The sequence below is a fragment of the Suricata suricatta genome, chromosome 6 (assembly GCF_006229205.1).
Source record: "Suricata suricatta isolate VVHF042 chromosome 6, meerkat_22Aug2017_6uvM2_HiC, whole genome shotgun sequence".
In the NCBI taxonomy this organism is placed as follows: domain Eukaryota; kingdom Metazoa; phylum Chordata; class Mammalia; order Carnivora; family Herpestidae; genus Suricata; species Suricata suricatta.
This window is the reverse complement of record NC_043705.1, coordinates 17,513,988-17,540,373: the sequence shown is the minus strand read 5'-3', so window position 1 is coordinate 17,540,373 and position 26,386 is coordinate 17,513,988. Positions and strand designations below refer to the sequence as shown.

The 26,386-nt window shown below is 43.0% G+C and overlaps 1 long non-coding RNA gene across 1 annotated transcript in view; it reads left to right on the top strand.

Moving 5' to 3' along the window:
* Nucleotides 1-26,386, top strand: part of LOC115293867 — a 35,610-nt gene that overhangs the window by 374 nt on the left and 8,850 nt on the right. Inside the window, exon 2 of the long non-coding RNA XR_003909637.1 lies at nt 431-560. This is a non-coding gene — a long non-coding RNA (uncharacterized LOC115293867). The remainder of the gene's footprint in view (nt 1-430; nt 561-26,386) is intronic.

Genomic DNA, 26,386 nt, shown 5'->3' with positions numbered 1-26,386 from the left:
ATAAAAGGTAGCTACTTTTTTGCATGGACCTCAAGTATACTGTAGTATAGAGGTGGAATTTAAGGAAAGGTATTAAGCAGGCTGTGTTGTAGCCTATGAACAAGTAATATATTGTATCATGTATCTTGAATGTACCATAGATAAGCTGCTATATAACGATTGCCACTTCAGATAGCTGTGAAATTAGGTGATTAACTAGTTGTTACTTAACCTTCTAATTTCTGTATAAGTCTAATTACATGAAACAGAAGTTGGTGTTTTGATTTTTTACTTTGCTTTTCTGTTTGGAGTGTCATTGCAACTACTGTATTGTAAATGATGGAAAATAATTGTATATGTTAAAAAAATATGAAACTTTATAAAGTAAAAAAATATATAAAATTTTTAAATTAAAAAAAATGCACCCATGAATACTCTGGTTTCTCTTCAGATTGCATAAATCTTTCGCCTTTTACCAAAATGCACACATGGCCATGAGAGCACTTTCATGCAGCTCTGGGGAGAAGATTCCAGTGCCTTCTGTACTTAAACTTCTGTGCCGTCCATCCACTGGAATAAAGGTACTCTTAATCTTTTCCCCTTTATCAAATAGATTCGATAAATCCACCTTGTAAACTGCTTAAGCAGATCAAGCACATATCCACATTTTATTATAGATAAATTTGAAACACTAAAAGTATCGTTTTAGTGAAGACAATATATGAAAGGACATATGCATAGTTTCTTAAAGAATGGAACAATGGCTTGTGCTCATCTCTCTGGTCCATCTTTTCACATAGAGCAAAGATGACTACTTTTCTCCGTGTAGTTTTTTAGTTTTTATTTAAATTATCTTGAATTGTGTCAAAACACATACAGTATAAAATTCACCATCGTAAACTTTTCTTTTTTTCTTCTGAGAGAGCGCGAGTGAGAGCAGGGGAGAGGGACAGAGGGGGGGAGAGAGAGAGAGAGAGAGAGAGAGAGAGAGAGAGGCGGGGGGGGGGGAGAATCTTAAGCAGGCTCCACACTCAGAGTGGAGCCCAACACAAGGCTGGATCTGGGATCATGACCTGAGCTGAAATCAAGAGTCGGCCCTCAATTGACGGAACCCCCCTCCCCAGCGTCCCCAGAATCTTAACCATTTCTAAGTGTGTAATTCAGTAGCCTTAATACATTCACACTGATTTGCAACCACCACCACTATCCACCTCCAGGACGCTTCCATCTTCCGCAGCAGCTCGGTATCCCTTAACCAGTAACTCCCCATCCTCGCTTCCTCCCCCGCCCCTGGAATACCGTCTTTCTTCCTGTCTCTGGGAATCTGTTCCTTTAAGAACCTCATGTGCAGTCAGTCATACAGTCTCCATCCTTGTCTGCCGGGCTTATTTCACCTAACATAATGTCCTCAAAGTTCATGCCTGTCATAGCTTGTGTCGGGATTTTCTTCCTTTTTAAGGCTGAAAAGCATTCCGTCACAGCTATATACCACATTTTTTTTTTTATCTCTTACCCATCTATGGACACTTTAAGCTTTGGGGGTTGTGAACAGTGCTGCTATGAACATGGGTCTACAAATATCTCTTCAAGTCCTTACTTACAATTCTTTTGTTTCCCATGTATTTTTTTTAAGTTTATTTTGGTGGGGGGCATATACACAAGCACACACGTGAGCTGCAGAGGGATTGAGAAAGAGGGAGAGGGAGAATCCTAAGCAGGCTCTGCGTTGTCAGCGCAGAGCAGGATGGGAGGCTTGAACTCACAAACTGTGAGAACACGACCTGAGCCTAAATCAAGAATCAGACTGTTAACTGACTCGGCCACCAAGACGAGTGTATTTTTAAATAGTAAAGTGGAATACTGGTGTTTGTTTCATCTGTGAGGGGGAAAAAAGACACCACCAGAAACAATTGCAAAAAATTTTCAATTTAGAAGGTATCACAGCAAGAACAGAGGACAGTAGAAAGAATAGGCTCATCTTCGTGACTTCCCAGCTTCGTGAGCTTTGGAGAGTCATCTGAGGTCTAGTTTCCTCATCTGTAAAATAGAACCTCTCATTATGTGATTCCACTTCTATAATTCCATGATTCAATGGCTCTAACCAATTCAGGAGCTCTCTCACCAAAACTTATATGATGGTTCGCGATGCCTGATCCAAACTATCCGGATTTTTTTTAAGTTTCTTTGTTAAGCTCTGAAATTTCTTGCCCTACTTGGAGGGAAGGGGAAACAAACAAGACATTCATTTGAAAAGCAACTGACGTTTTTCAAAAGAAACAGCTCAACAGAAAAATGAGTGCCTAAGGCATAATCCTCCCCGGTTGGATTCTTTCTGAAAAGAGAATCGTATTTACTTGTAACATCGCCGTTAAGTGTTGTGAGAACTGGCAGTGTACTACAGTGTTATTTTTCAAAATTGTCCGCCAAGGTGCTCTTCTTAAATACAGTTTAACCAAAAGAATCTCAGCAAGTATGGTATCCGCCTATTACATTTCACTCAGAGTTGCGTGCGTGCCAGAGAGAATGTTTTCCTCTGGATTGTGCAGTGGACATCCTCGCCTCTTCCCACGGTGAGCGGTTCACGTCTAAGAGTTGAATTACCCAGCTTGGATGACTCCCTGGTCCGGAGGAGCTGCATAATTGCAAAGTTTCGTCGTCTTCGTGTTCTGTTAAGTAAACACAGAGTTTGTGTGAAAGCTGTGCTTTTGTAACACGGCCAAGCCCACCCTCCTGTGCCTGCACAGTGGCCGCTACCCTCGGAGCCCTGGGGGCTACCAGACATGGGGACAGGCTGGGGACAGTAGGACAGATTCGTGCCGCTGCTCTCTGGGGCACCGGGTAGGGGCAAACTGTCCACCGTGAGCCTTTCCATTCTGTGACTGGGACTTTATTTCTGATCTACACGCGTCACACCACCTCCATTTTTTTCTGTTCCTGTGAAGTTCAAGCACGCAGATAGCTGGCCTGCATACCCAGCCGTGGAGCCTAGGGAGGTCATCCTAACCTCTGGGAGCCTCCATCCTTTCATCCGTAAAGTGGGCGTTATCGGCCTACACCACCCCTTGTGAGGATCAATGACTTAACTCCTCCAGAGTGCTACCTAAGACCGGTACATGGCCCACGGTGAGCTCTGGGTACACGTTAGCGAGTATAGCCCTTCCCTACCACAGCATCTGGTCCCCGACTGCCTCACTGTCTTGATTTTACGCGGAACCCACATGATGTAGTCTGATTCTGTGGCTCGAGGGCCTGCCTTGCAGCTTGCCTGATGCTTTGGGGCGCTTATGCCAGGGTCTGAGCAATTTCCAAACCTTACTTATCACACTCTCCCAGGCCCTGACCCTGCTCCCGGGACCAGCTGCCCGACGCCGTCCCAGTATTGACAGTATTCGAGGTTTGGTCTTGATGAAAAGCTCTTTCCGCAGTCTGATCTGCGGGGAGACTGGCAGCGGCACATGTGGCTTGGACGTTGTCAATTGGAGAACCTTCTAATCTGATTAAAAATAAGAACGCCTGCGCCGTGTACAAACCCACGCACCTCTCTGCCCCCAGGTCCTGCTCCGTAATGAGTGTGGGGCTGAAGCCAGGTCTCTTGTCCTGAATCATACGGGATGTCAGTGCCAGAGCCAGGAATCAGGGCCAGCCTTTGGCTCTCCCATGGTTACATGCTACCCACTCAACTCTAATGCAAAAAAAAAAAAAAAAAAAAAACACCACAGACATTTCATCAACCTGTCTCTTCTGTCAAATTGCGTTATTCTCAAATTGTGTAAGCCTTATGTAAACAATCTCCTTCACACATGGGGTTCCATAAGTACATTTTCTGCGTGTTTCTCACACAGCAGGTTTTCTCTGGATGCGTATATAAAAAGTGCCAAGATTTCAAACTTAAGAAAACACTTAAAGGGCAGCCTTCCTGCAGCACAACAGTCTTTTTTTTTTTTTTTTTTTTGCCCGGAGGCACAGGAGTGTTAGTTCTTTACAGCTGGGCTGTCATAGGTGGTACTCATTACCAAGTGCTTAGGGCCCCACTGCCTCCCCGCTCTGCTGATTCACCGAGACCTAACCGCTGACAGATTGGACTGACTTTTGAGGCACATTATTTTATACTGTCCTGCTGTTTTTCTCTTCTTTCTTTTTCTCCTTCCCTTTTTATACATATTCTTCTGCTCCCTCACGTCTCCCGCTTGGAACATCATTCTGGCTCTCCTCTTCATTCCCCTCCCTCCACCTTCTTCCTTTTCTCTGTCTCTCTTTTTGTTAAGTTTATTTTGAGAGTGAAAGCACGCATGCGCACACGTAGAGGAGGGGGCAGAGCGGGAGGGAGAGGATCCCAAGCAGGCTCCCCACTGTCAGTGCAGATCCAGCGGATGGCCTGATCTCACCACCCCGACACCATGGTCTGACCCAAAATCAAGAGTCAGGTGCTTAACCCACGGAGTCACCCAGGCGCCCCTTCTTCTCTCTTAGGGAACCTGTAACACTACAAGGTCACATATATTTATTTGAAGTTATGTCTAGGAGGGAGTGTCTCTTTTAAAGCTACTTGAAAACACCCAGATTCGTTCCATAAAAATGGACCTCGATCTATCCAGTGTGTATTTACAAGGTTGCTGAATTTTTATTGTGCTCCATGCAGAAGATGAAGGTTCCTCCTACTAGTTTCTAGCTACAAGTCATTAAATTAGCATTCACTATAATAAAAAGAAAGCATTTAATTGATTGTTAAAAAACTTTAAGCTGACTCACAAAGTATATTGTCACCGTGTAATACACTGTGCAGTAAAATGAAGACACTAAGACCCTGACAAAGAACAGCCTTGGAATTCAGCAGCTGGCGTCATAATTCATATATATTATGCTGATTGAGACATTAGGTTGAAAAATAGACTTTCCTGCCTTCCATCCCTTCTCTATCCAATCTGTCTAACCCATAGTTGCCAGCTTAATCTTCCAGAAATGCCACTTTAGAGCATTCCTTTCCTTTTGGAAATCTTCTGTGGCTGACTGTTACATAGAGCACCGCCTCCACTGTGAGACTCACCTACAGAGCTGGTCACCACAGATCCCTGAGCCCCAGCCCAGCATTTCAGATCCAGGAGGACGGGCGTGAGGCTGGACAGTGTAGATGTATAACCAGTTCTGGGGTAAAGGTCGAAGCTGAGTCAAGAGACTTAAGCTTTGAGGACCATTGGCATAAAATTTGGATTTCCGGTATGATTTTAAGGCCTTTTCTTATAATACTGTGGTCGTCATCTACCTCTTCAAATCGCTATCCGTGAGTCCCCTTCACAGGATCCTATTTTGCAGAAACTCTTCCGTCCGCTAAGCCCCTAATTGATGCCCCCATCCGTATTGGAATAGTTTCTGCTGCTTAAAACATATCCTTACTCTTGCTGTAAAACAATTCCATTGCTTCTGTGAAATCTCTGGGTTCCACGGGATTTAAGGATTTCTCCAACTCCGATATAGCAGCATTGATTTTTCTCTGCTGTGTATTTGCCCATGGTGTAGACTACCTTGTATTACTACTTATCTGTCCATGTGGTCAGATTATTTGCTATGTAATACAGTCAATAAGTTTGAAGATCTTAGACTAGTTTTATATGACAAACAAAACATTAACTGCTTTTTAATTTTTTCTTAGTAACCCTAATAATGGGGGGCGGGGTGCGCCTGGGAGGCTCAGTCAGTTAAGCAGCCGGCTCTTGATTTTGGCCCAGGTCATGATCTCACAGTATGTGGGTTCAAGCCCCACATTGGACTCTGTGCTGACAACGGGGAGCCTGCTTCAGATCCTCCATCTCCCTCTCTCTGCCCCTCCACTACTTGTGCTCGCTCGCTCTCTCTCACAACTAAGTAAATGTTTTTTTAAAGATTTCTTTCAGTAATCCTAATAATGGTAAACCACCCAACAGTCTACACATTCATGAAGAGTCCTCCTGGTGGAAGGAATTTGGCCATGTGGTGATCCCACACAGTGCTTTGGTGTGTGTTAAGATCTTTTTACCAATCTATCAATATGGATTTTTCCCCAGTGCTTTTTCTACATAACACGACTAAGTAATAAAATTGATTTCCATAAACCATAGACAAATTAATCACGTGCTTCTGATGGGTAAGTTATCACAGCTTCGTGTTCCACTTGTGATGTGTGTATAAGCCCTAAGGTTCACTGTGATGACAGCAAAGCTTAATCTCCAGGCTTAGAACTTGCCCCGTAGAGTGAGCCCCTTTGGCAGCTTGGTAATGACCCCTAATGTTGAGTTCAGGTGGTCATCTATTTCTGTAAATTTTGCATAAATAAAATATTTTTTAAAACTTTTTTTCCCAAAGAGGGCCCTCCAATTTATGAAACCAACAAATCCTACATAGCCTGGATCTGGCCCTGGAGGTGGCCCAAGTTTATGGGTCGAATATGATTAAGGCAACCAAATCAGAAGCAAAATTAAGGCTCGCAAAAAGAAATAATTTCTCCTTCCCCAAGTTCTCCGCTTTGTTTGAATCCATAAATAGAACTGTAGGACCATTCCATCAAATGAAGACACATGCTTGGCTATTTGAAAATTGGCAACTGATCTTACTCATTTGTGAAAATGGACAATATTAATTTGTATTCTCATTGATTTCATGTGATCATACTATAAATAACAGTACTTGAAACACAGGCAATTAGAATTTTAACAGTGGTTATCTTTGTAAATCAATGCGGATCCCAGGGAAGCAAAAATCACATTTTTATGACCACTTTGAAGAACTAAAAAGCATAAGGCAATCAACAAAGCATTGCATGTTTGCATAATGAGGACATGTGAAGGAATGATACTTCACTAGCAAAGATAATACATGACAACTCTTTGCTGCCACAAAGAATAGAAGTAGAAGGTTTAGAAAGATCTGAAAGGCACAAACAAGGAGAGATAAAATTGGGCCTTTTAAGTTTATGGTCAGAGAAAATGATTTACAGATAGTGGAATATGTCTAGTACTTACACAAATTTGTTTCAAAACCAAAAAGTAGTGTTTTCTTTCAAAGCAATTCATTGTGAGCAATTTGTCATCACTAACAGCTTCTGGCACTTGACCAATTCTTTTCAGAGACTTGGTTTAAGACAAATGGCCATTAAAATCTTACAATGTCACAATAGAAAATTCTTAGTATGATTCATTCTTAATGCAAAATTTGCTTAAATTACTGTATTCACTGGGAGATTACTAAACTTCATTTCATAAACAAAGTCATTTTCATAAGCAGTAAGTCATAATTCAGATTTTTCTTTACTTTCATCAGATACATTTTTGGTTTCCCATGTATTAGATGGTAATTGTTCAAACAGTAAGTAATTTCTAAGAACAAAGATTTTCATTTTCAATGCTCCCTTCTGAAGAAATGATGGAAGGTAAGTGAAATTTACATTATCTGGTACATTAAAAACTAGGTGTACATTTTTAAAGCCAAGAAACACAAAATGTTAAATTTAGGGGCCATGAAAAGTATTCGCTAAAGCCCACTGTAATTGAAGTTAAATGGGCGCTATTAGATAATCAGTATGTCCACATTCAGTGGCACCGAGATAATGCTCCATAAATGCTGTTTCAATGATTGATGGACATGTAAATTACCAGAGGTGAAATTGACCAGATTCTGAGGTGTTGGCCATATACAACAGAAAAGGCTTTATCACATTAGGTTATTCACAATGCATTTAAATGAAAACTTTCTAACTTTATCACTGGAAACAACTTGAGTCTACGTAACAAACCTTCCTGAAGAATCTTTATCTACCATTCATTTGCTAGCCACCTTCCCACATTTACTGCCCCGAAGTCCAGACAACCCCACCAGCCTGATCCTTTTTGTAGATATTTCTTCACAATGTATTCTCTCTTTTTGTTAAAATGGTATATAAGTGACCAGGTCCAACCAACTTTTTGGATTTTTGCTTGTTTTCTGTGAAGCCTCCACTCCTGTGAAAGTGTTCATAAAATTCATAGGACTTTTCTCCTATTGATCTGTCTTTGTCGTTTTAATTTGCAGGCCCCATAAAAAGAATCTAAGAAAGTAGAGGAAAGATTTTTCTTCCTCTGCACTGCTTAGGAGTTGAGATTGTGTCTTGGAAGGGAGTTAATGACAAGGAAAGCTTTTAGAAAGTGTTTCACGTTGGGGCACCTACATGGCTCAGTTCGTTAAGTGTCTGACATAAGCTCAGGTCATGATCTCGCGGTTTGTGACTTTGGGTCCTGCGTCAGGCTCTGTGCTGACAGCCTGGGGCCTACATCAGGTTCCGTGTCTCCTTCACTCTCTACCCCTTGCCTGCTCACACTCTGTCTCTCTCCCTCAAAAATAAACATTAAAAAAAATTTTTTTTAAAGAAACTGTTTAATGTTTTAAACCTGTGCCAATTAGAAGAACAAAAAAAGGTTTGCTTCTAATCAGCTGTGGCAATATTTACAATTTACTGTGAATTTCTCACCCACTTTGGAGTACGGCATGGGCTTCAGCTGAAGAATATATGGACTTAGAAACACACTGAGATCAGAGGCCAGAAACCAGCAAAAACAACAGTAGTTAAGCAGAGCTCACCTTTGAATTCAATACAGAGGCTGCTTTCTTTCTATTTTAAACTTCCCATGGGCTAAGAGCATCCCTTGAGCTACAAGTATTGATTATATTCAGAAATAAATCAGAGACTTCTGTGCCTACTTATGTTAAGAGAAATCAGACTTCACACTCTTGACAGCCCTGCCTGGGCTGAGGTCTGTGCCCAGCCAACACAAATCGTTTGTAAACAGAAGTGAGAAGCCACGTTCCCAACATGGCCACAATCATTCAAAGCATTAAGCTAAAACGGTGACTCGGTCTCAAAATTAGGAGGATCAGCATGATCTGGCCATACGCATGCCTACAAAATCAGAAACTCTGGGAGATGGGCCTCAGTATAAGCATACCTTGAAGATACAGTGAGTTCAGTTCCAGACTACTGTAATAAAGCAAATACCACAATAAAGCAAGTCCAATGAATCTTTTGGCTTCCCAGTACATATAAAAGTTGTGTTCGCACTACATGGCAGTACATTATGTGTGTAATAGCACTGTGTCTAAAAAAAGTGTAAAATCTTTTTTTTAATTTTCTTTTTTAACATTTATTCATTTTTGAGAGACAGAGAAAGACAGAGCTTGAGCTGAGGAGGAACAGAGAGAAAGGAAGACAGAATCTGAAGCAGGCTCCAGGCTCTGAGCTGTCAGCACAGAGCCCGACACAGGGCTCGAACTCACAAACAGTGAGATCATGACCTGAGCCGAAGTCAGATGCTCAACCGACTGAGCCACGCATGCTTCCCAATTAAATTCTTGTAAAGAATTTTGTTGCTAAAAACTGCTAACCATCATCTAAGCTTTCAGCATGCCATCGTCTGGTTGCTGGTGGAGTGGCTTGCCAGGACATTGATGGCTTTTGACTGATCAGGGTGGTGGCTGCTGAGGCCTGGGTGGCTGTGGCCCAAAATGTATGGCTGCCTTAAGATAACATTGAAGTTTGTGAAATCAATAGACTCTTCCTTTCATGAATGATTTCACTGAAGCCTACAATGCTGTTCAATCGCATTTTACCCACAGTGGTACTTCTTTCAAAGCGGGGATCAATCCTCTCAAACTACGAGTGCTTTATCAACTAAATGTATGCTATATTCTAAGTCCTTTGTTGTCATTTCAACAATCTTCAAAGCATTTTCACCAGAAGATTCCATCTCAAGAAACCACTTCCTCTGCTAATCCATAAAAAGCACTTCCTTGTCAATTCAACCTTGATCATGAGATCACAGCAATTCAGTCTCCACTTTAGGCTCCACTTCTAACTCTAGTTAGAAGTTAGAATAGTTAGGTGTGTTTCTACCACATCTGCAGTGATTTCCTCCACTCAACTCTAGAACCTCTCAAAGCCACCTGTGGGGGTTGGAATCAACTTCTTTCAAACTTCTGTGAAAGTTGATATTCTGACCGCTTCCCATAAATCACAAAGGTTCTTAATGGCATCTAGAATGGTGAGACCTTTCCAGAAGGTTTTCTATTTACTTTGCCCAGATCCATCAGAGAAATCACTCTCTATGGCAGCTATAGCCTTATTAAATGCATTTCTTGATACTAAGGCTTGAAAGTTGAAATGAATCTTTGAACCAGGGGCAGCAGAATGCATGTAGTGTTAGCAGGCATGAAAACAACATTAATCTGATCTCCATCGGAGCTTTGGGTTACCAGGTGCGTTGTTAAGGAGCAGTAACATTTTTTCTTAATTTTAATTCCAGTATAATTAATATAGTGTTATAATAGTTTCAAGTGTATGATAAAATGATTCAGCAAATCTATATATTCCTGAGTTCATCATGGTAAGGTACTTTGAATCCCCTACACCTTTCCACCCATTACCCCCCACCCATCATCTCTTTGGTGACCATCAGTTTGTTCTCTGTATTTATGAGTATTTTTTGTTGTGTGTTTTTCCCACTGGTCATTTGTTTTGTTTGTTTCATAACTTCCACATGTGAATGAAATCATATGGTATTCATCTTTCTCTTATGGATTTATTTCACTTAGCATTATGCATTCTAGGTTCATCCATGTTGTTGTAAATGGCAAGATTTGGGTCTTTTATGGCAGTGTAATATTCCACTGTATGTATATGTGTAAATGTGTTTGTGTATATACACCTCCATATCTTAGCTATTGTAAATAATGCTGCAATGAACAGAGGGGCACATACTTATTTTCAAATTAGTGCTTTTGTTTTCTTTGCGTAAATATCCAGAAGTAGAATTGCTGAATCATATGGTATTTCTATTTTTAATTTTTTGAGGAAACTCCATACCATTTTTCATATTGGCTACGTGCATTGATATTCCCATCAACAGTGCATAAGGGTTCCCTTTTCTCTGCATTCTTGCCAAGACTTGTTGTTTTCTGTCTGATACTAGACATTCTGACAGGTGTGAGTGATATCTCATTATGGTTTCTATTTACATTTTCCTGATGATGAGTGATGTTGAGCATCTTTTTATGTGTTTGTTGGCCACCTGTATGTCTTCTTTGGAAAAATGTCTATTCAGGTCCTTTGCCCATTTTTTAATCAGATTGGTTGGTTTTTTGGTGTTGAGTTGTATGAGTTCTTTATATATTTTGGATACTAACCCCTTATCAGTTACATCATTTGCAAATATCTTTTGCCATTCAGTAGGTTGCTTTTGTGTTTTGCTAATGGTTTCCTTAACTGCAAAAGCTTTTTAGTTTGATGTACAAGAAGAGTTTACTTCCTGTATTTTCTTTTAGGTGTTTCACACCCTATATTTAAGTCTTTTGTTCATTTTGAGTTTATTTTTGTATATTGTGTAAGAAAGCAGTCCAGTATTGTTCTTTTGCATGTGGCTGTCCAATTTTCCCATCACCATTTATTGAAGATACTGACTTTTTCCCATTGCATATTTTTGCCTCTTTTATCATAGATTAATCGACCATATAATTGTGGGCTTATTTCTGGGTTCTCTGTTCTGTTCCATTGACCTATGTGTCTGTTTTTGTGCCAATACCATACCCTAGTGATTACTATAGCTTTGTAGTGTAATGTGAAATCTGGGGAGCTCGAAACCTCCAGCTTTACTTTTCTTTCTTAAGACTGCAGGATCCTTTCTGGCTCCATACAAACTTTATGATTATTTGTTTCAGTTCTGTGAAAAATACTGTCAGTATTTCAATAGGGGTTGCTTTGAAGCTGTTTGAGTAGTAAGAACATTTTAACAAAATTAATTCTTCCAACCCATGATCACAGTGTATCTTTCCATTTATTTATGTCCTCTTCAATTTCCTTCATCATTGTCTTATAGTTTTTAGAGTACAGGTCTTTTACCTCCTTGGTTAAATTTATTCCTAAGTATTTTATTCCTTTTTATGCAATTGTAAATGGGATTGTTACATATGTATATGGTGGGTTTCATTTTTATCCCATTTTACAGATGTCAAAAGTGAGACTCAGGGTGTGTTTTCCACCATGTAGCAAAGTTGTTTAAGTACCTGGCACTGTGCTGTATTGGACACTGGGACACAATAAGGAACAAACACCTACATGACTCTTCTAATGGAATCCACAGTCTCTGGTAGCCACAAAGGAGCTAAACAAACAAATGAAAAGTGTGAGGCAAATTCTCTCACTGGCCACTGGTTGCAGACCTCAGTTCTTCTTCCCATGGGCACAAGGCTGGTTGAGCATCTGCACAACATGGTGAACAACCCAAGAAAGGAAGGTGGAAGCCAAAATGCTCTCCATCGGGTTGCCAGAGTTAGCAAATAAAAATCCCAGGCACACAGATAAGCAATACATAATCTTTTGGTATCAATATGGTGCATGCCGTATTTGGTGTGTATTTATACTAAAAGGTCTTTGGTTGATTATTTGAAAGGTACAATTAACCAGCATTTTATTTGGCAACCTAACTTTTGGAGCTAGGTTCAGAAATCAGGTGCCATCACCTGTGCCATAGGTTTGGGCCACACAGGGCAGCTCTGATTCAACATAGGAGGAGACTGGCGAAGGGTGTTCCACCATGAGCTGAAGATCAGTGGGGGCTCTCTCGGAGCCTGGCCAACACTCCAGACCTGAAGGAAACCTTGGCAGCCAGTGTCTTCTCCAACAATCCACTGTTACCTCGCGTTCCACCCCCTCCCCAAAGTGATCTTTCAGCATCTGTCACCACGCTGTGTAGTCCTAATGCACGAATTAAGGACCGTCAGGGTCATTTTGCCTGAAGGAAGGGGAAGGTGAACAACAGAAGCCTTTTTCTGAAGGCACTTCCTCCACAGGGAGGTGGATGTTTGCATATGTGTCTGACCTTAATGTCTACTCAAAATTATATCCCTCCTTCTGCGAAAGGTTTTCAAACAACAGTGATGCTTTTCTTACGTTCCATTTATGGTTTTAAATGACCCCTGTAGGTTTTTATTTCCTCAGCTCCGCAGGCTTTGGAAAGTAATTGAGCTGAAGTGGAAATATGAACTAGCATTTTCTGAGCCACTGCTAATGTTTTGGAACTTATCATACCTTCCGAGTCTCACTGAAAATCACACCTTGGTTTCCTTTCTCTCGGTGAGTTTTATCCCACAAATATGTAAGCTGAACGCGTCATTTTGTTGAAGGTTTTCAGAGCCCAGAATTTAAATACCTGCTCCATTCTGCCTGGCTGCAGGCATTAAAGAAGAGAAGGACAGAGACAGAGCGGGGGTAGAGAGGGGTAACCTGGGTTTCACGGGATCTGAAAATGAGAATGTCGATGTCAAGTTCTGAAAAACAGTATGGCCGTATCAGAAGGGAAGATAGAGTTCGATCATGAGGTAAAGGCCATTTCTGTTCTAATGGGTCAAAATCTAATGCTGCCTCTTCTATCAGATCTTTCTAAAATCTTCTATTAGAATTGATATTGACATCTCAACTCCGATAAGAGTTCTTTACCTGTTTGATTCTGTGTTTTCTTGTGAATGATGCACACGCTGCATTCACTGAGCGCATCGCATAGGCATTGTCCTGAGTGCCTGTACAGGTGAGCACTGTCTAACAAAGGACACTCAAATAACACTAATCTTCACATCAGCCCTGAAAAATCGGTTTTCTTTCCTTCCTTTCATATATGGGAAAACTGAGATCCACAGACACAAAGTAACCAGCCCAAGTTTTCGGATTCATTAAGTGCCATAGTCGTGGCGTGACCAATTGTTTGGCTTTGTCTGGAGTAGAAGGGCTTCCCAGGACACAGGAGTTTTATTGCTAAAAGTAACACAGTCCTCAGAAAAGAGGGAAGGTGGGTCCAGACTTCAGATCCTTTTGAATCCAAAGCATGTGTTCTTTTCATTGCTCACCATTTCTTTGTTGACTTGTGTAGTGTCTATTTACCCCAATTACAACAATGCTCAGCACAGTGCTTTGCACCTGACAGCACTAGGTAAATATTGAACGAATGGCAGATGGGTAGATAATTTCTGTCAGTAGAGTTGTATAATGATAGTATTTATGGTATATGTAGGAAAGGTTACAGTCATGGGGTTTCCATCTTTTTTGTTTTATTGTCCAATTACCTTCCAATAGAAAGCTGTGCCGGTGAATGTGCCGGTGAATGCTTAACAACTCCTGGGGACAAGAGGGGCGCCTGGGTGGCTCAGTTGGTTGAGCTTCTGACTTTGGCTCAGGTCATAATCTCCCACTTCATGAGTTCGAGCCCCATGTCAGGCTCTGTGCTGACAGCTAGCTCAGAGCCTGGATCCTGCTTCTGATTCTGTGTGTCCCTTTCTTTCTGCTCCTCTGCTGCTCATGATCTGTCTCTCTCTGTTTCTCAAAAATAAATAAATGTTAAAAAAAATTAAAAAAAACAACTCCTGGGAACCAGAGAGGATAGGTATTTGGTGGAGGGAATGGACAGGTAGCACTGAGTCTTTTGCTGGTTTCCAGCACTGGCCAATTTCAAGGTGCCAATGCTATGTCACTGAGCACGGAGTTGGGGAGAGATGAAGTGGTTCATCATTATATTTCCATCAAACAGACACGATCAATGTAAATAATTTCAAAAGGATAGGTAATAGGAAATGATTCACAAGTGCTAAGTTGTAGTGTGTTACCTTCAATTATTTAATATATTTAATTGTGAATTTACATGATTGACTTTTTAAGAATGACTGTTTACTAGCCAGCTCACCAAAATCTTAAAAACTGAATGATTAGTTCTTAAAAAGCTTTGGGTTTACCAGTTGGAAAGTTCTGGCCATCTCTAGCGGCCCTGCAGATTTTTCCCAGTGGAGAAATTATTCCTGACTGAGCTGGTTCAGGCCAATCCCATCATCATGCCTACACAGAAAAAGAGGCAGAGAGAAAGAGAGAGAGAGAGAGAGAGAGAGAGAGAGAGAGAACTCAAAGCAGGTATCTCTATGATATATACAAAGAGCAGGACATATTTCCAGAACCAAGTGCCAAAACCATCAAGGTAAGACTTTGAAAGCCATTAGAAATTTGGTGGGCAGTTACCATTTATGAAAGAATTTCTAAGATGGACTAAATTTCATAGAGGAAAGCAGTACTCCCACATAATTGCGTGTCTTCATTTTAATTGACTGTTGAAAACAAAACTCAGCCAACTTCCTGGAGAAATGTGCTGATGTAGCTTAACCTATATGTATTTATGTTTCTGGTGTGAGGATTTCATTATAATCTTGTTCAATGTACACACCGAGATATAAATAGCTAAAGACAACTGCAGTGCTGGTGATATTCTGTTGGTTCTATACCACTATTCACTCAAATGAATCTTATATAATAAAATTCATAATTAGGCATAGGAGTAATTAGGGAGGAGTCACTGGTATAAATACTTCTCTGGTCTAAAGGAGATTTATATAGAGAGCACATTGTCAAAACAGTGACTTTAGGGATAGTAAGATTTTCTTGTTTTGAGATCTGAGCTTTATTTGAAAAATAATTAACTCTAAAATTATGTCTATGTAAGCAAAGCAAAATGAATCCCCAAAGTAATTACTATCTAAGCAGAAAACATAATGATGAAGCAAATATGCTTTTCCAGGTACATCAGCTTTGCTCCTCATTTTTTCCAGGATGGGATGGAGGTACAGATGTTCTTGTGTTTGGTAAAAGTTATGTCCCAATCCGTTACCACCAAGGAGGTGGCATCTAGAGCATTTTGATGACTCCTCTCTGGGTGAAAGAGGATCTAAAATGTCCCAAAGATTCTATCCAGATCATGTCCTGAAACAGACCAATGAGTGGCCAGGACCACCAGTATCTATAAAGCCCTTTAGAACCCTGGAAGGAGGCTGTGCGGATCGGAGACCTTTGGTACAAGAATGATATGGAGCTAACAGGCTCACTGGCCCCAGTAGACCATTAGGGAGCCTCGTGTTGTCCATCCACAGGTACCCATGTTCCCCAGCCGCGTGCCTGATACTCCACTAAGCCTGGGCTTCTATCCTGAAAAAGCCGTGTGAGGACCCCTTACGGCATTCCAGAGAGACAAGCAGACCCTACCTGGATGGACCGTTCTTGAAAGGACTCAAGCAGAATTTGTAGCAGCATCTTCAGAGAAGGCTATGCGGTCACAGGAATAGACCGACAAGATGGTAGCCATTTTTTAAGTCCAGTTTATTGCAGTACAGTTTTTACCTTTAAAAAAGTCATTCTTCTTAAATGTACATTTGATGAATTTTGACAAATGCACTCAGGGGTGGGGGACTCCTATCATCACCCTCCTTTAAGCTTCCATCGTGTTACTGGGAATGAAAACATCTTTAACCCGCAGTTATCTCATGAGCAGCAAGAATATGACATGCATTTTATAGGCATGAAGCATTAAATTCGTTCAGTGCAAGTTTCCAAATATACTCTAATTTTTTTAAGCCTGTTGGGCCATGCTTTCTTATTTTCATCATACTAGGGCTGTCAGCAAAGCGGGGTGCTTCTGGGGTCTTTCCTATGCGGAGAGAAATTGGCCAAATCATGTGGTAGGTTCTGTGGACCGAAAAAACACTGAAACACTGCTAAAATAAAGATAGAAAAGCAAAGCATTCACACACAAGACTTTTTTTGCAAGAAGCTGAATTGGATTTCTCTTGCACTATGCTCATTCTACCTCAGTTCTCCAGTCAGGGCCCCGGGGTAACAGTGGCAAGAAGTTAAGTTCATAACGTAGTAATTAGAAAGCTAGTGTGATGGGAGCACCTGGGTGACTCAGTTGGTTAAGCATCCAATTTTGGCTTAAGTCCTGATCTCATCATTCATGAGTTCAAGCCCCGAATCAGGCTCCACCATGACCGTGCAGAGCCTGCTTGGAATCCTCTCTCCCTCTTTCTCTGCCCTCCACCCCCACTTGTGCATGCATGTGGGCTCTCTCTGTGTCTCTCAGAATAAATAAACTTAAGAAGGAAAAAAAAGGAAGCTAGTGGGTCTGGGCATTCTTTTTCATATATTTTTTAATGTTTATTCATTTTTGAGAGACAGAGAGAGACAGAGCATGAGTCGAGGAGGGGCAGAGAGAGAGAGAGAGAGACCCAGAATCCAAAGCAGGCTCCAGGCTCTAAGCTGTCAGGACAGAACCCAACACGGGGCTTGAACCCATGAACCGCAATATCATAACCTGAACTAAAGTCAGACGCTTAACCGACTGAGCTGCTCAGGATCCCCTGGGCATTCTTAATACATGAGTCACAGGGAATGTCCTCTCAGTTTCTCCTCTTCACTTGCCCCATTCCTGCCTCCCCTCCTGGAAAAGAAGTAAGGCCATGTTAGTGGATATTACTGAGATTTTCCAGATCTGTTCCATGTGTCTACCTCATAGACACACTCCACCTCAAAAAAGTGGCCCCAGCGTAACGTGAAAAAAATCAGTCACCTGGCAAATGATCAGGTAAAAATTATACAATGACATTTGACCAAGAGTTGTCACAAGCATCGTAGTGGAAAGATACAACCTTTGAGTGTATCTTTCCCCAGTTCCCTTCCCAGGGACTCATTGTGCGAATAGGTGGTGCGTACTTCATCTTTGCCTGCTTAGAGGTGCTCATCTGTAGGGTGAAAATAACGTGCATCTTGTGTGGTTGTTGGGAAAAGTCAGTGAGGATCACTTGTTTCCTAAACCGAACTCTGAGCACACAGAAGATGTTCCATCAGGGGCGCCTGGGTGGCTTCGTCGGTTGAGCATCCGACTTTGGCTCAGGTCAGTATCTCATGGCTTGTGAGTTCGAGCCCCGCATCAGGATCTGAGCCTCGAGCCTGCTTCAGATTTTGTGGCTCACTCTTTCTGCCCTTCCCCCACTCATGTTCTGTCTGTCTCAAAACTAAACATAAACATTAAAAATTTTAAAAAAGATGCTTGATCATCCCCATTCCTTCCTCATGTTCTGTCTGTCTCAAAACTAAACATAAACATTAAAAATTAAAAAAAAGATGCTTGATCATCCCCATTCCTTCAAAATCCACTTGAAATAGTCAAGACTATTTATAGACCCCAAACCCCACATTTAAATAAAATCCGCTTAGTAAGAAGACCGTCAAGAATGCTGACCCTTAGCAAAAGTATGAGACTATTTTGAAAGCACAGATCCCCCTCTGGGTGGATTTCGTGTCTCATAGCTTCTTATTTCAAGTAAACAAGAGCCTTTTGTGGTAATCTCTCCCACGTGAGCACTGGGAACAGACTGTCTTCCATCTAAAGCAAACGAGAAATTGCTTAAGTAAAGGTAGTGACTGTATGAATCATAAACCACCTTCTCAGATAACAGCCATTAAGTACGTCTGTGTACAAATTTGACATTTTTTATTTCACTGCTTTCTGACAGCCCTTTAGAAGGGTTTCGGAGAACAAGATCTGACTACAGCTTTCAAAAATTCATCACTGAGTATTTGTTACCCTTGCTCCCTGGAATAGCTGAAGAACTAAGATAATGCCCTTCAAATGGAGATAAATTACAATCTTTCAAAAGATTATCACGGTCTTAATCGAGTTTGCTCCAGCAGCTGAACAGCCTGTGACCTCGTTAGTTACACAACAAACAGATGCTATTTTATGTTTCTATAGGTAGTAGGGTAGAGCCTTTGATCTCCGTGTTTCCTGTCTATAGAAGGTGGCATTTACTTCAGTTTCTGCTTTTGGAGGTAAAACAGAAGAGTCGCCTTATTTAAAGAGAGTGTATCAAGCTAGTTCAGGTATGGTTCAGATTTTTAAAAGATGCTTCATGTTAACGTAATTTCGGATTCCAGAAAAATGGAGAGGATTAATACAAAGGCTTCTGGACACCGTTCACTCGGATGCCCCCCCAAAGGTCACATCTTACAGACGGGTAGCGTAGTTTAAAGGAAAAGGCAGGTAATTCTAAATTCATTCAGGAGCAGGCATTGTCTTATATCATTCTGTGATGGGGTGCTGTTCGGTGATAAAAAGGTGGGGATTTCACAAGCAAAATATTCAGGAGAATGTTAGAGAATCCACATTCGTAATTTCTTTGAAAGAAACCTTTCGCCAATTTTTATATATAAATGTAACTACTGGCAGGGATAGGAACAGATTCCAACATATGGCCCAGTTTATGAAAACTGCAATTAGTACATCTTGGGAAATGAAAGCACTTTTATCATGAATATAATGTTACAGTGGCATGGAAATCGGCGCGCCAGGGTTTCAGGGTGTCAGCACATCAGCCGTTATGCCAAAGGACCAACTTTCACCAGAAGGGAGGGAGAGTTTGAATGGTATTAATTATTAAGTGGTAACATTTAATCCTGGATGCTTATTGTCTGTGCCAAGAGAGAACATCTGTTGGTGCTGAGAACAGGCAGGTTTGGGGCAGCCGTGCAGATTCTGTTCGGTTTCGCTCAAGCCTCCCAGGAAACAAGGTAATTTAGGAAGCCGCGCATTCATTCTCACGCTTAGACGCTTAACCTCTCTGTAGACCTGGGATTGTGGTACCGAGAAGGACTTTATGACTCCCCCCGTGTGGCAGGGAAGGAAAGGAGGGAGCTGCCTCTAAACTTGTGCTTTGTCAGGGCTTTCCGAAATGAGTGTAGTGTCCATCATCCCAAAGGAGAAAACTCAGCGTCGCGGCATCGGCGGCCACCATCTGTGCGACAAGCTCCACGCATTCTGTTCCTGGCCTCCCCTTGCCTCCCCATTTTAGTGTTCTTTTGCAAGTGTTCCTGACACTTTGTTTATCTTTCTTTTAAAACATCCTGCCAAGATTATGTCTGAAAACGAGAAAAAAAACCCTTCCATTTTTCACTTGTTAAATCTGTTGCAAGGGAAACAATTTAGCACCGTTCTCAAAACACGAAGAATGTTTCGAGACTCTCCAAGGTCTCCGGCAAACTGCTGGAGATGAAACACAAAAGGGACAAAATAAATTTTCATACATGATGCCCATAGATGAAATCAGACGTTTACGTGATAGTCTCTTCTCTCCATTGCTGAGGGCGTATGGGTGCTCGAGGAGAAACACAGTTTCCCTCTTCGCCTCCCAAGCAGACACATTCCTACCGGTGTCCTACTTCGCTTCTGAAGGAAGCAAATTAATGAAAGACAACCCGTTTTGTGGTCTCTGGATGACTTTTGGATAAAGCGGTTTTTGACTTCATAAATCCAATCTGGGATTTCCTTTGTTAACCCAAGGAAGTCTGTTCACGTGATTTGATTGGTTGCAAGCATTTGGCAAGGATCTCTCTTCTTTTACCGATGGCCACGGCACATATTCCTTTCCTTAGACTTGACTGACTTGCTTAGAAATGGGGGCCCCACATGCACTGCTGAACCAGCCTGCCGTGACAGCGCTGTGGCTCGTAGGCAGAAGGAAGTTTATAAGGAAGTCAAAAACATGTTTTGTAGAGTCTAAGGACTGCTTTTGAATTGTAGACTTAATTCACTGTTGTAAATCTGATTTTCATGTCATCCGATTTCTGGTCCTTGCTTTTCATTAGCTAGACTGGTTGGATGCCCTCCCTTCCCCCACTTCTGACCTTTTCTTGATCCCTTCACCTCTTGACATTTGAACCAAACCTTTTCTTCCCAGGATTTGGCTGATACTTAGAAGATAGGAAACTTCTAACAGAATGGCCAGCACTTTCCACTCATGGCTGTGTAATCTGTGTATAATACTGATCAATTCATGACCAAAATTTTGACCAGTTTTGGAGATATATCTCCACTAAAGAAGCACAGCCACAAAAGTAATTCCCTGATGGTTATTGATATCCTTCTCCCTCTGAACATCGGCGGGGCGCCTGGGTGGCCTCGTCAGCTAAGGGTCAGACTCTCGTTGCTTCAGGTCATGACCTCACAGTCCTGAGATAGAGGCCTGGGTCAGGCTCAGCCCCAAACAGAGTCTGCTTGGGATTCTCTTTCTCTCCCTCTCTCTCTCTCTCTCAATAAATAAAAACTTTAAAAAAATGGGGCACCTGGGGGGCTCAGTCGGTTTTAAGCATCCAACTTGGGCTCAGGTCATGTCTCACAGTGTAAGAGTTCGGGCCCCGCATCGGGCTCTGTGCTGACAGCTCAGAGCCTGGTGCCTGCTTCGATTCTGTGTCTCCCTCTCTCTCTGCCCCTCCCCCACTCATCCTCTGTCTCTCTGTCTCTCTCTCTCAAGAATAAATAAAACATTAAAAAATTTTGTATTATAAAAAAATTTTTTTTAATCAATGCAAGAATGTAGTTTTCATTAATTCACTTGAACTCTCCTGCTCCTACGTATTTGCTCAGCCTGTCAACTCCTGGGGGCCTGTCTCTTCATTGTCCCAGCTCACAGCTCTCTGTCGTCACAGTATGTCGTCATTGTCGTCTTTGTCATGCCATCTTCATACCATTTGTTGTCTCGTGTGACATGCTCTGCATACATTAACCCCTTTCCGGACAGAGCTTAACACCCGGCTCCCCTCTAGTTAGTCATTCCACCAAAAATGCTCATGTGCCTCTCAGCCCTTCTCCCTAAACACACCTGCTAGGTGGCGGCCCTTGGGTGCAGCCCCAGTCACGGTCCTTCCTGCCTCGGTGACAAGTCCAGCGCCCCAAGCCACGCCCGCCCCAAGCCACGCCCCCCCCTTCATTCTGGGACACCCCCCCCCCCAGGCTCGTCTCTGAGGTTCTTATAAACAAGATTTAGAAGCAAGTAAACATGGCTTGTGGTTCGATCTTCAGCCCCCGTAGCTGGGGGACCTCAAGCAGAGCCTTGGTGTAGGGGCGGAGCCGTGGCTCTCAGAAAGCCACGTTCAGCCGGAACCTCAGAATCCAGTCTTCTTTGGAAATAGGGTTTTCTGCAGATACAGTTAAGGGGAGTATCCACAGGAGATCGCGCTAGATTAGGGTGGGTCCTGAATCTCGTGAGTGTCCTCCTGGGGACAGGAAAGGAGACACAGAGGCACAAGGAAGACCATATGAAGACAGGGGCAAAGACTGGAGAGATGCTACCACAAGCCAAGGAGACACCCGGAGCCACCAGAAGCTGGAAGAGGCAGGGAAGGGTTCTCCCTCAGAGCCTTGGAAGGGAGCGTGAGGCTGCTGACTGCTGGAGTTTCAACTTCCGGCCTCCAGAAGAACCGGGAGAGGACGGCACCTACCTTCTGAACATGTTGTAGAGTTTATATGAGGTAATGCACGTGGAGGGTCTGGTACCAACCAAGTTCAAGTTCAAGTCTCTGTTTACCAAATGTCAGTGCAGGTAGGGAAGAGTACTCCAATGACCTGAGCCTCAGCAACCCTGACTCTAACACCAGGGGATTATGATCATTCCCACCCGCCTTCACTGAAGAGATTTTGGGATGAACAAATGAAGTTATAAACCTAAGAATTCCTGGCATATGGAAACAATCACAAGAGCTGCCTGGGTGCTTCAGTTGGTTAAGCCTCTGACTCTTGATTTCAGCTCAGGTCAGGATTTCATGGTTCATGTGATCAAGTCCCACGTCGGGCTCTTTGCTGATATCACAGAGATTGCTTGGGATTTTCTCTCTTCCTCTTTCTCTCTGCCTCTTCCCCACTTACGCAGGTGCTCTCTTTCTCTCTCAAAATAAATACATTAAGAAAAACACACATGAAATGTGTGACCCTGTGCTCTTCCTTCTCCCTTTTCCCTCAAGCCACTGGCAGCAAGGAAACGGAGGAGAAAAATCGAAATAAGCAGCATGTAGTCGCTTCAGTCAGGAGAATGACCACCTTTCAACATCAACTCCAAAGAACTCCAGTAGGAACTTTGATTTCACTTCTGGTTCTTGTGAAGACGTTATTCTTGAAAACAGTGTTCAGAAGGGTAGATACTGACATCACTGAACTATAGCTACCACTGTGTGGACAGAATTGGTAACATTCATTTCGCATCTCTGTCCATTCAGTGCATCCAGATCCTCCCCCGTCCATGCTCTCCATTTCCTGATGGCATGCTGACTTCAGGAAGAGAGATCACCCTGGAAAGGGCCCCACTGTGCTCAGGGCGACTCATCCAACTCTGAGCTTGACGTCTCGGAGAGCGTTATGAATGCAGTGTTCCTGGGCGCCGTGGCAGATTTCACCACGAGCTGGGACAGACTGCTTCCTGGATTGCAGAACATGTGGCGCAGAGAGACAGGGGAGTAGGTATTTGTGAATAATTCACTAAACCTCAGTGATCCACAAGCCCAGGTTGGGGGCTGGAGCCAGCCTATAATTTGGTCACGTGTGACCACAAGACAAGACCACAGAAGTCATGGAGAGGAATCAAGTCAGGGAAGTATGTGACAGGAATACAACTTCATGATCAGCCACTTAGTCAGTGATCTGGAGTTTACCACCGTCACTGGGGAGAGGAGCGGACAGACGGACCTCTGGCTCGCGTGAGCCTGAGCTGAAGCACAGGAAAAACCTAGAAACAGACCCCTCACCATCCGGACACTGGGAGGCTGCCCATGTGCCTCCAGCTACTTGCTCAGCAAAGAGTCTGAGGGTCTTGCAAAAGTCCAAAAACCCTTTCAGGGGCATAGATCAAGGGATAAAAATATTTTTTAACCTTTTTATTCATTTTGGGGAGACAGAGACAGAGGGAGAGGAAGAGAGAGAGAGAGAGGGACACACAGAATGTAAAGCAGGCTTCAAGCTCTGAGCTGTCAGCACAGAGCCCGATGTGGGGCTCGAACCTACGAACCATGAGATCATGACCTGAGCCAAAGTCAGACGCTTAACCACCTGAGCCATCCAGGTGCCCCAAGGGATAAAAATATTGAAGGTATAGAAAATATATGGCTTTGAAGTCATATGGCCCTTAGTATGAATCTGGCTTTGACATGCATTTAAGTGGCCTTGGAAATTACTTCTCTAAGCTTCACTTGACCCAAATGTAAAGTGGAGATAAAAATAACCTCCCTTGCAGGCTTGTGGTAAGATGTGACTGAACTTATATATGAAAGCACCCTGGGACATAAGATTGGAGAAAAATTTATTCCTTCCTTCCTTCCTTCTTCCTTCCTTCCTTCTCCCTTCTTCCCTGAGTTCCTATCAAATCACTTTCCCACGATAAAGAAGAAAGAACTTTCACATTCCATATGAAACAATCTTTTTCTTGTTCACTTAACACCAAGATTCAAATCTGTCCTTTTCTTCATAAAAGCTAGAGGGGACTCCGGTAACATTCCACAGACACCCCTAGATTTCTGAAGTTGGGGACCGTCTCTCCTCTTGTCACTGGAAGAAGCATCCCCTCACTGTGAACGAGAATGTGCCTTATAGATACATCGATGTTCCTGAAGGCTAATTTGTGACGGGACAGGTGTCAACAGAGAAAAAATGATAAAAATGGCAGCTCAACAGTCCCTGAGTTATCAGGGATGGGGGGGGGGTGATCATAGAGCTGAAAAAGATATAAAAGAAAGACAAGGCACAGGGCTGTGGAGTGAACGCCCCCTGAGGGCAGGGAGTGACTTGGGGCTGATTTTAAGAAGCTGGATAGCTTGGGACAACATCAATTCTAGGCACCAGGAAACTAAGCTTAAAATTGTGCAAATGATTGAAGTATTGGCTCGTGTAATGGGAAGTCCAGGCACAGTGAGGGCTCCGGCGTTGTTGGATCCTGTGGTTCAGCGTATGGATGTGGGTTACTTTCGTCTTTCTTCTCTGCAGAAGGAGGGTGTGCTGAGCATTAGGGGCCCCTGTGCAGGACAGATGTGCAGGGTGGCAGCCGCCATCATTTAGTGCGGGGGTGCAGGGGTGGGGGGGAACCAGGCCACTCAGAGTTCACCCACCTCCCAAAAATCTGTCTTCACTTTGTATTAACCGGATCTGGGTCACACGCATTACTGTAAAGAGAGGGGGACGTATCCCTCCCCCAGTCGGGCTCTCCCCTGGGTTATGTGGGGGTCGGCCTCCCTTGAGGAATGTGAGCTGTGTCGGGGGCTCAGATACTTGAATAAAACTGGCATTTATTGGGAAGCAGGAAGCAGGAAGGGATCCAGGATAGGCCGTCAGCCTTTTATCCTGCAGAAGATTAGAGAAGCACTATTTACAAATTTCCGAGGGTCCATTTTTCCTTTTAGAGATGGGCGGAGGGTGACAGTGGAATGACTGGCAGAGTCACAGCTGGAATTCTTCTTAAGTCCTGGGCAGTGCAAGACTGTTGTGTTGTTTCGTTTTCCCGGTATTACACAGTCTCTCAAACAAGCGCCACAAACCCCTCCTCCCCACGAGTGCATTCAGTAAGGGGTTTCCAGTTCTCAAGCCCTCTGCACTCAGTCCCTGAGCGTCACGTAGCCCACTCACTAAGTCAGGGGTCCTGGGAGTTTGATCACCTCGCCGAGATCGGGACTTCTTAGGGCCTTCTGAGTGGCTCAGTCACTTGAGTGTCTGACTCTTGATTTTGGCTCAGGTCATGATCTCATGGTTTGCGCGATCGAGCCCCACATCAGGCAATGATAGTGTGGAGCCTGCTTGGGAATCTCTGTCTCCCTCTGTCTTTGCCCTTCCTTTGCTCACACTCCCTCTCTCTCTCGCTCTCTCTCGCTCTCGCTCTCTCAGAATAAATAAACATTTAAAAAATCAGTGGTTCTTCTCTTTTATTTTTTTAAATGTATTTATTTATTTTGAGACAGAGGGTGAGAAAGATCAGGGGAGGGACAGAGAGAGAGGGAGAGAGAATCCCAAGCAGGCTCCTTGCTTCCAGCATAGAGCCCAGCATGGGGCCCGAACTCACAAACCGTTAGATCATGACCTGAGCTGAAACCAAGAGTAGGATGCTTAAGCCCCTGAGCCACCCAGGTGCCCCAAAAGATGAGTAGTTCTTAAGCCCACAGAGCAATAGGATCACTTGGGATCACCTGTCAGAGACACTGATTCCGTAAGTATAAGGATTAGGTATCTACATATTTTTTATGTTTATTTATTTTTGAGACAGAGCATGAGCGGCGGAGGGGCAGAGAGAGAGGGAGACACAGAATCTGAAGCAGGCTCCAGGCTCCGAGCTGTCACCACAGAGCTTGATGCGGGACTCTAACCCACAAACTGTGAGATCGTGACCTGAGCCGAAGTCGGACACTTAACCACCTGAGCCAAACAAGTGCCTCATATATCTACATATTTTTAAATCCCAGACAAGAGGGAATTGGAGACTGGGAAACTGAAGGCTGGGATCGAAGAGACCATTATTTCACTGCATATTATTTTTATTTTTTATTCTTTTTAGTGTTTATTTTTGAGAGAGAGAGAAGGATCCAAAGCAGGCTCCAGGCTCTGAGCTGTCAGCACAGAGCCCAGTGTGGGACTCAAACCCACTAACCGTGAGATCATGACCTGAGCTGAAGTCTGATGCTCAACCAACTGAGACACCCAAGCACCTCACATATTGTTTTATTTGGCTTGAGGTTTTTTGGGGGGTTTTT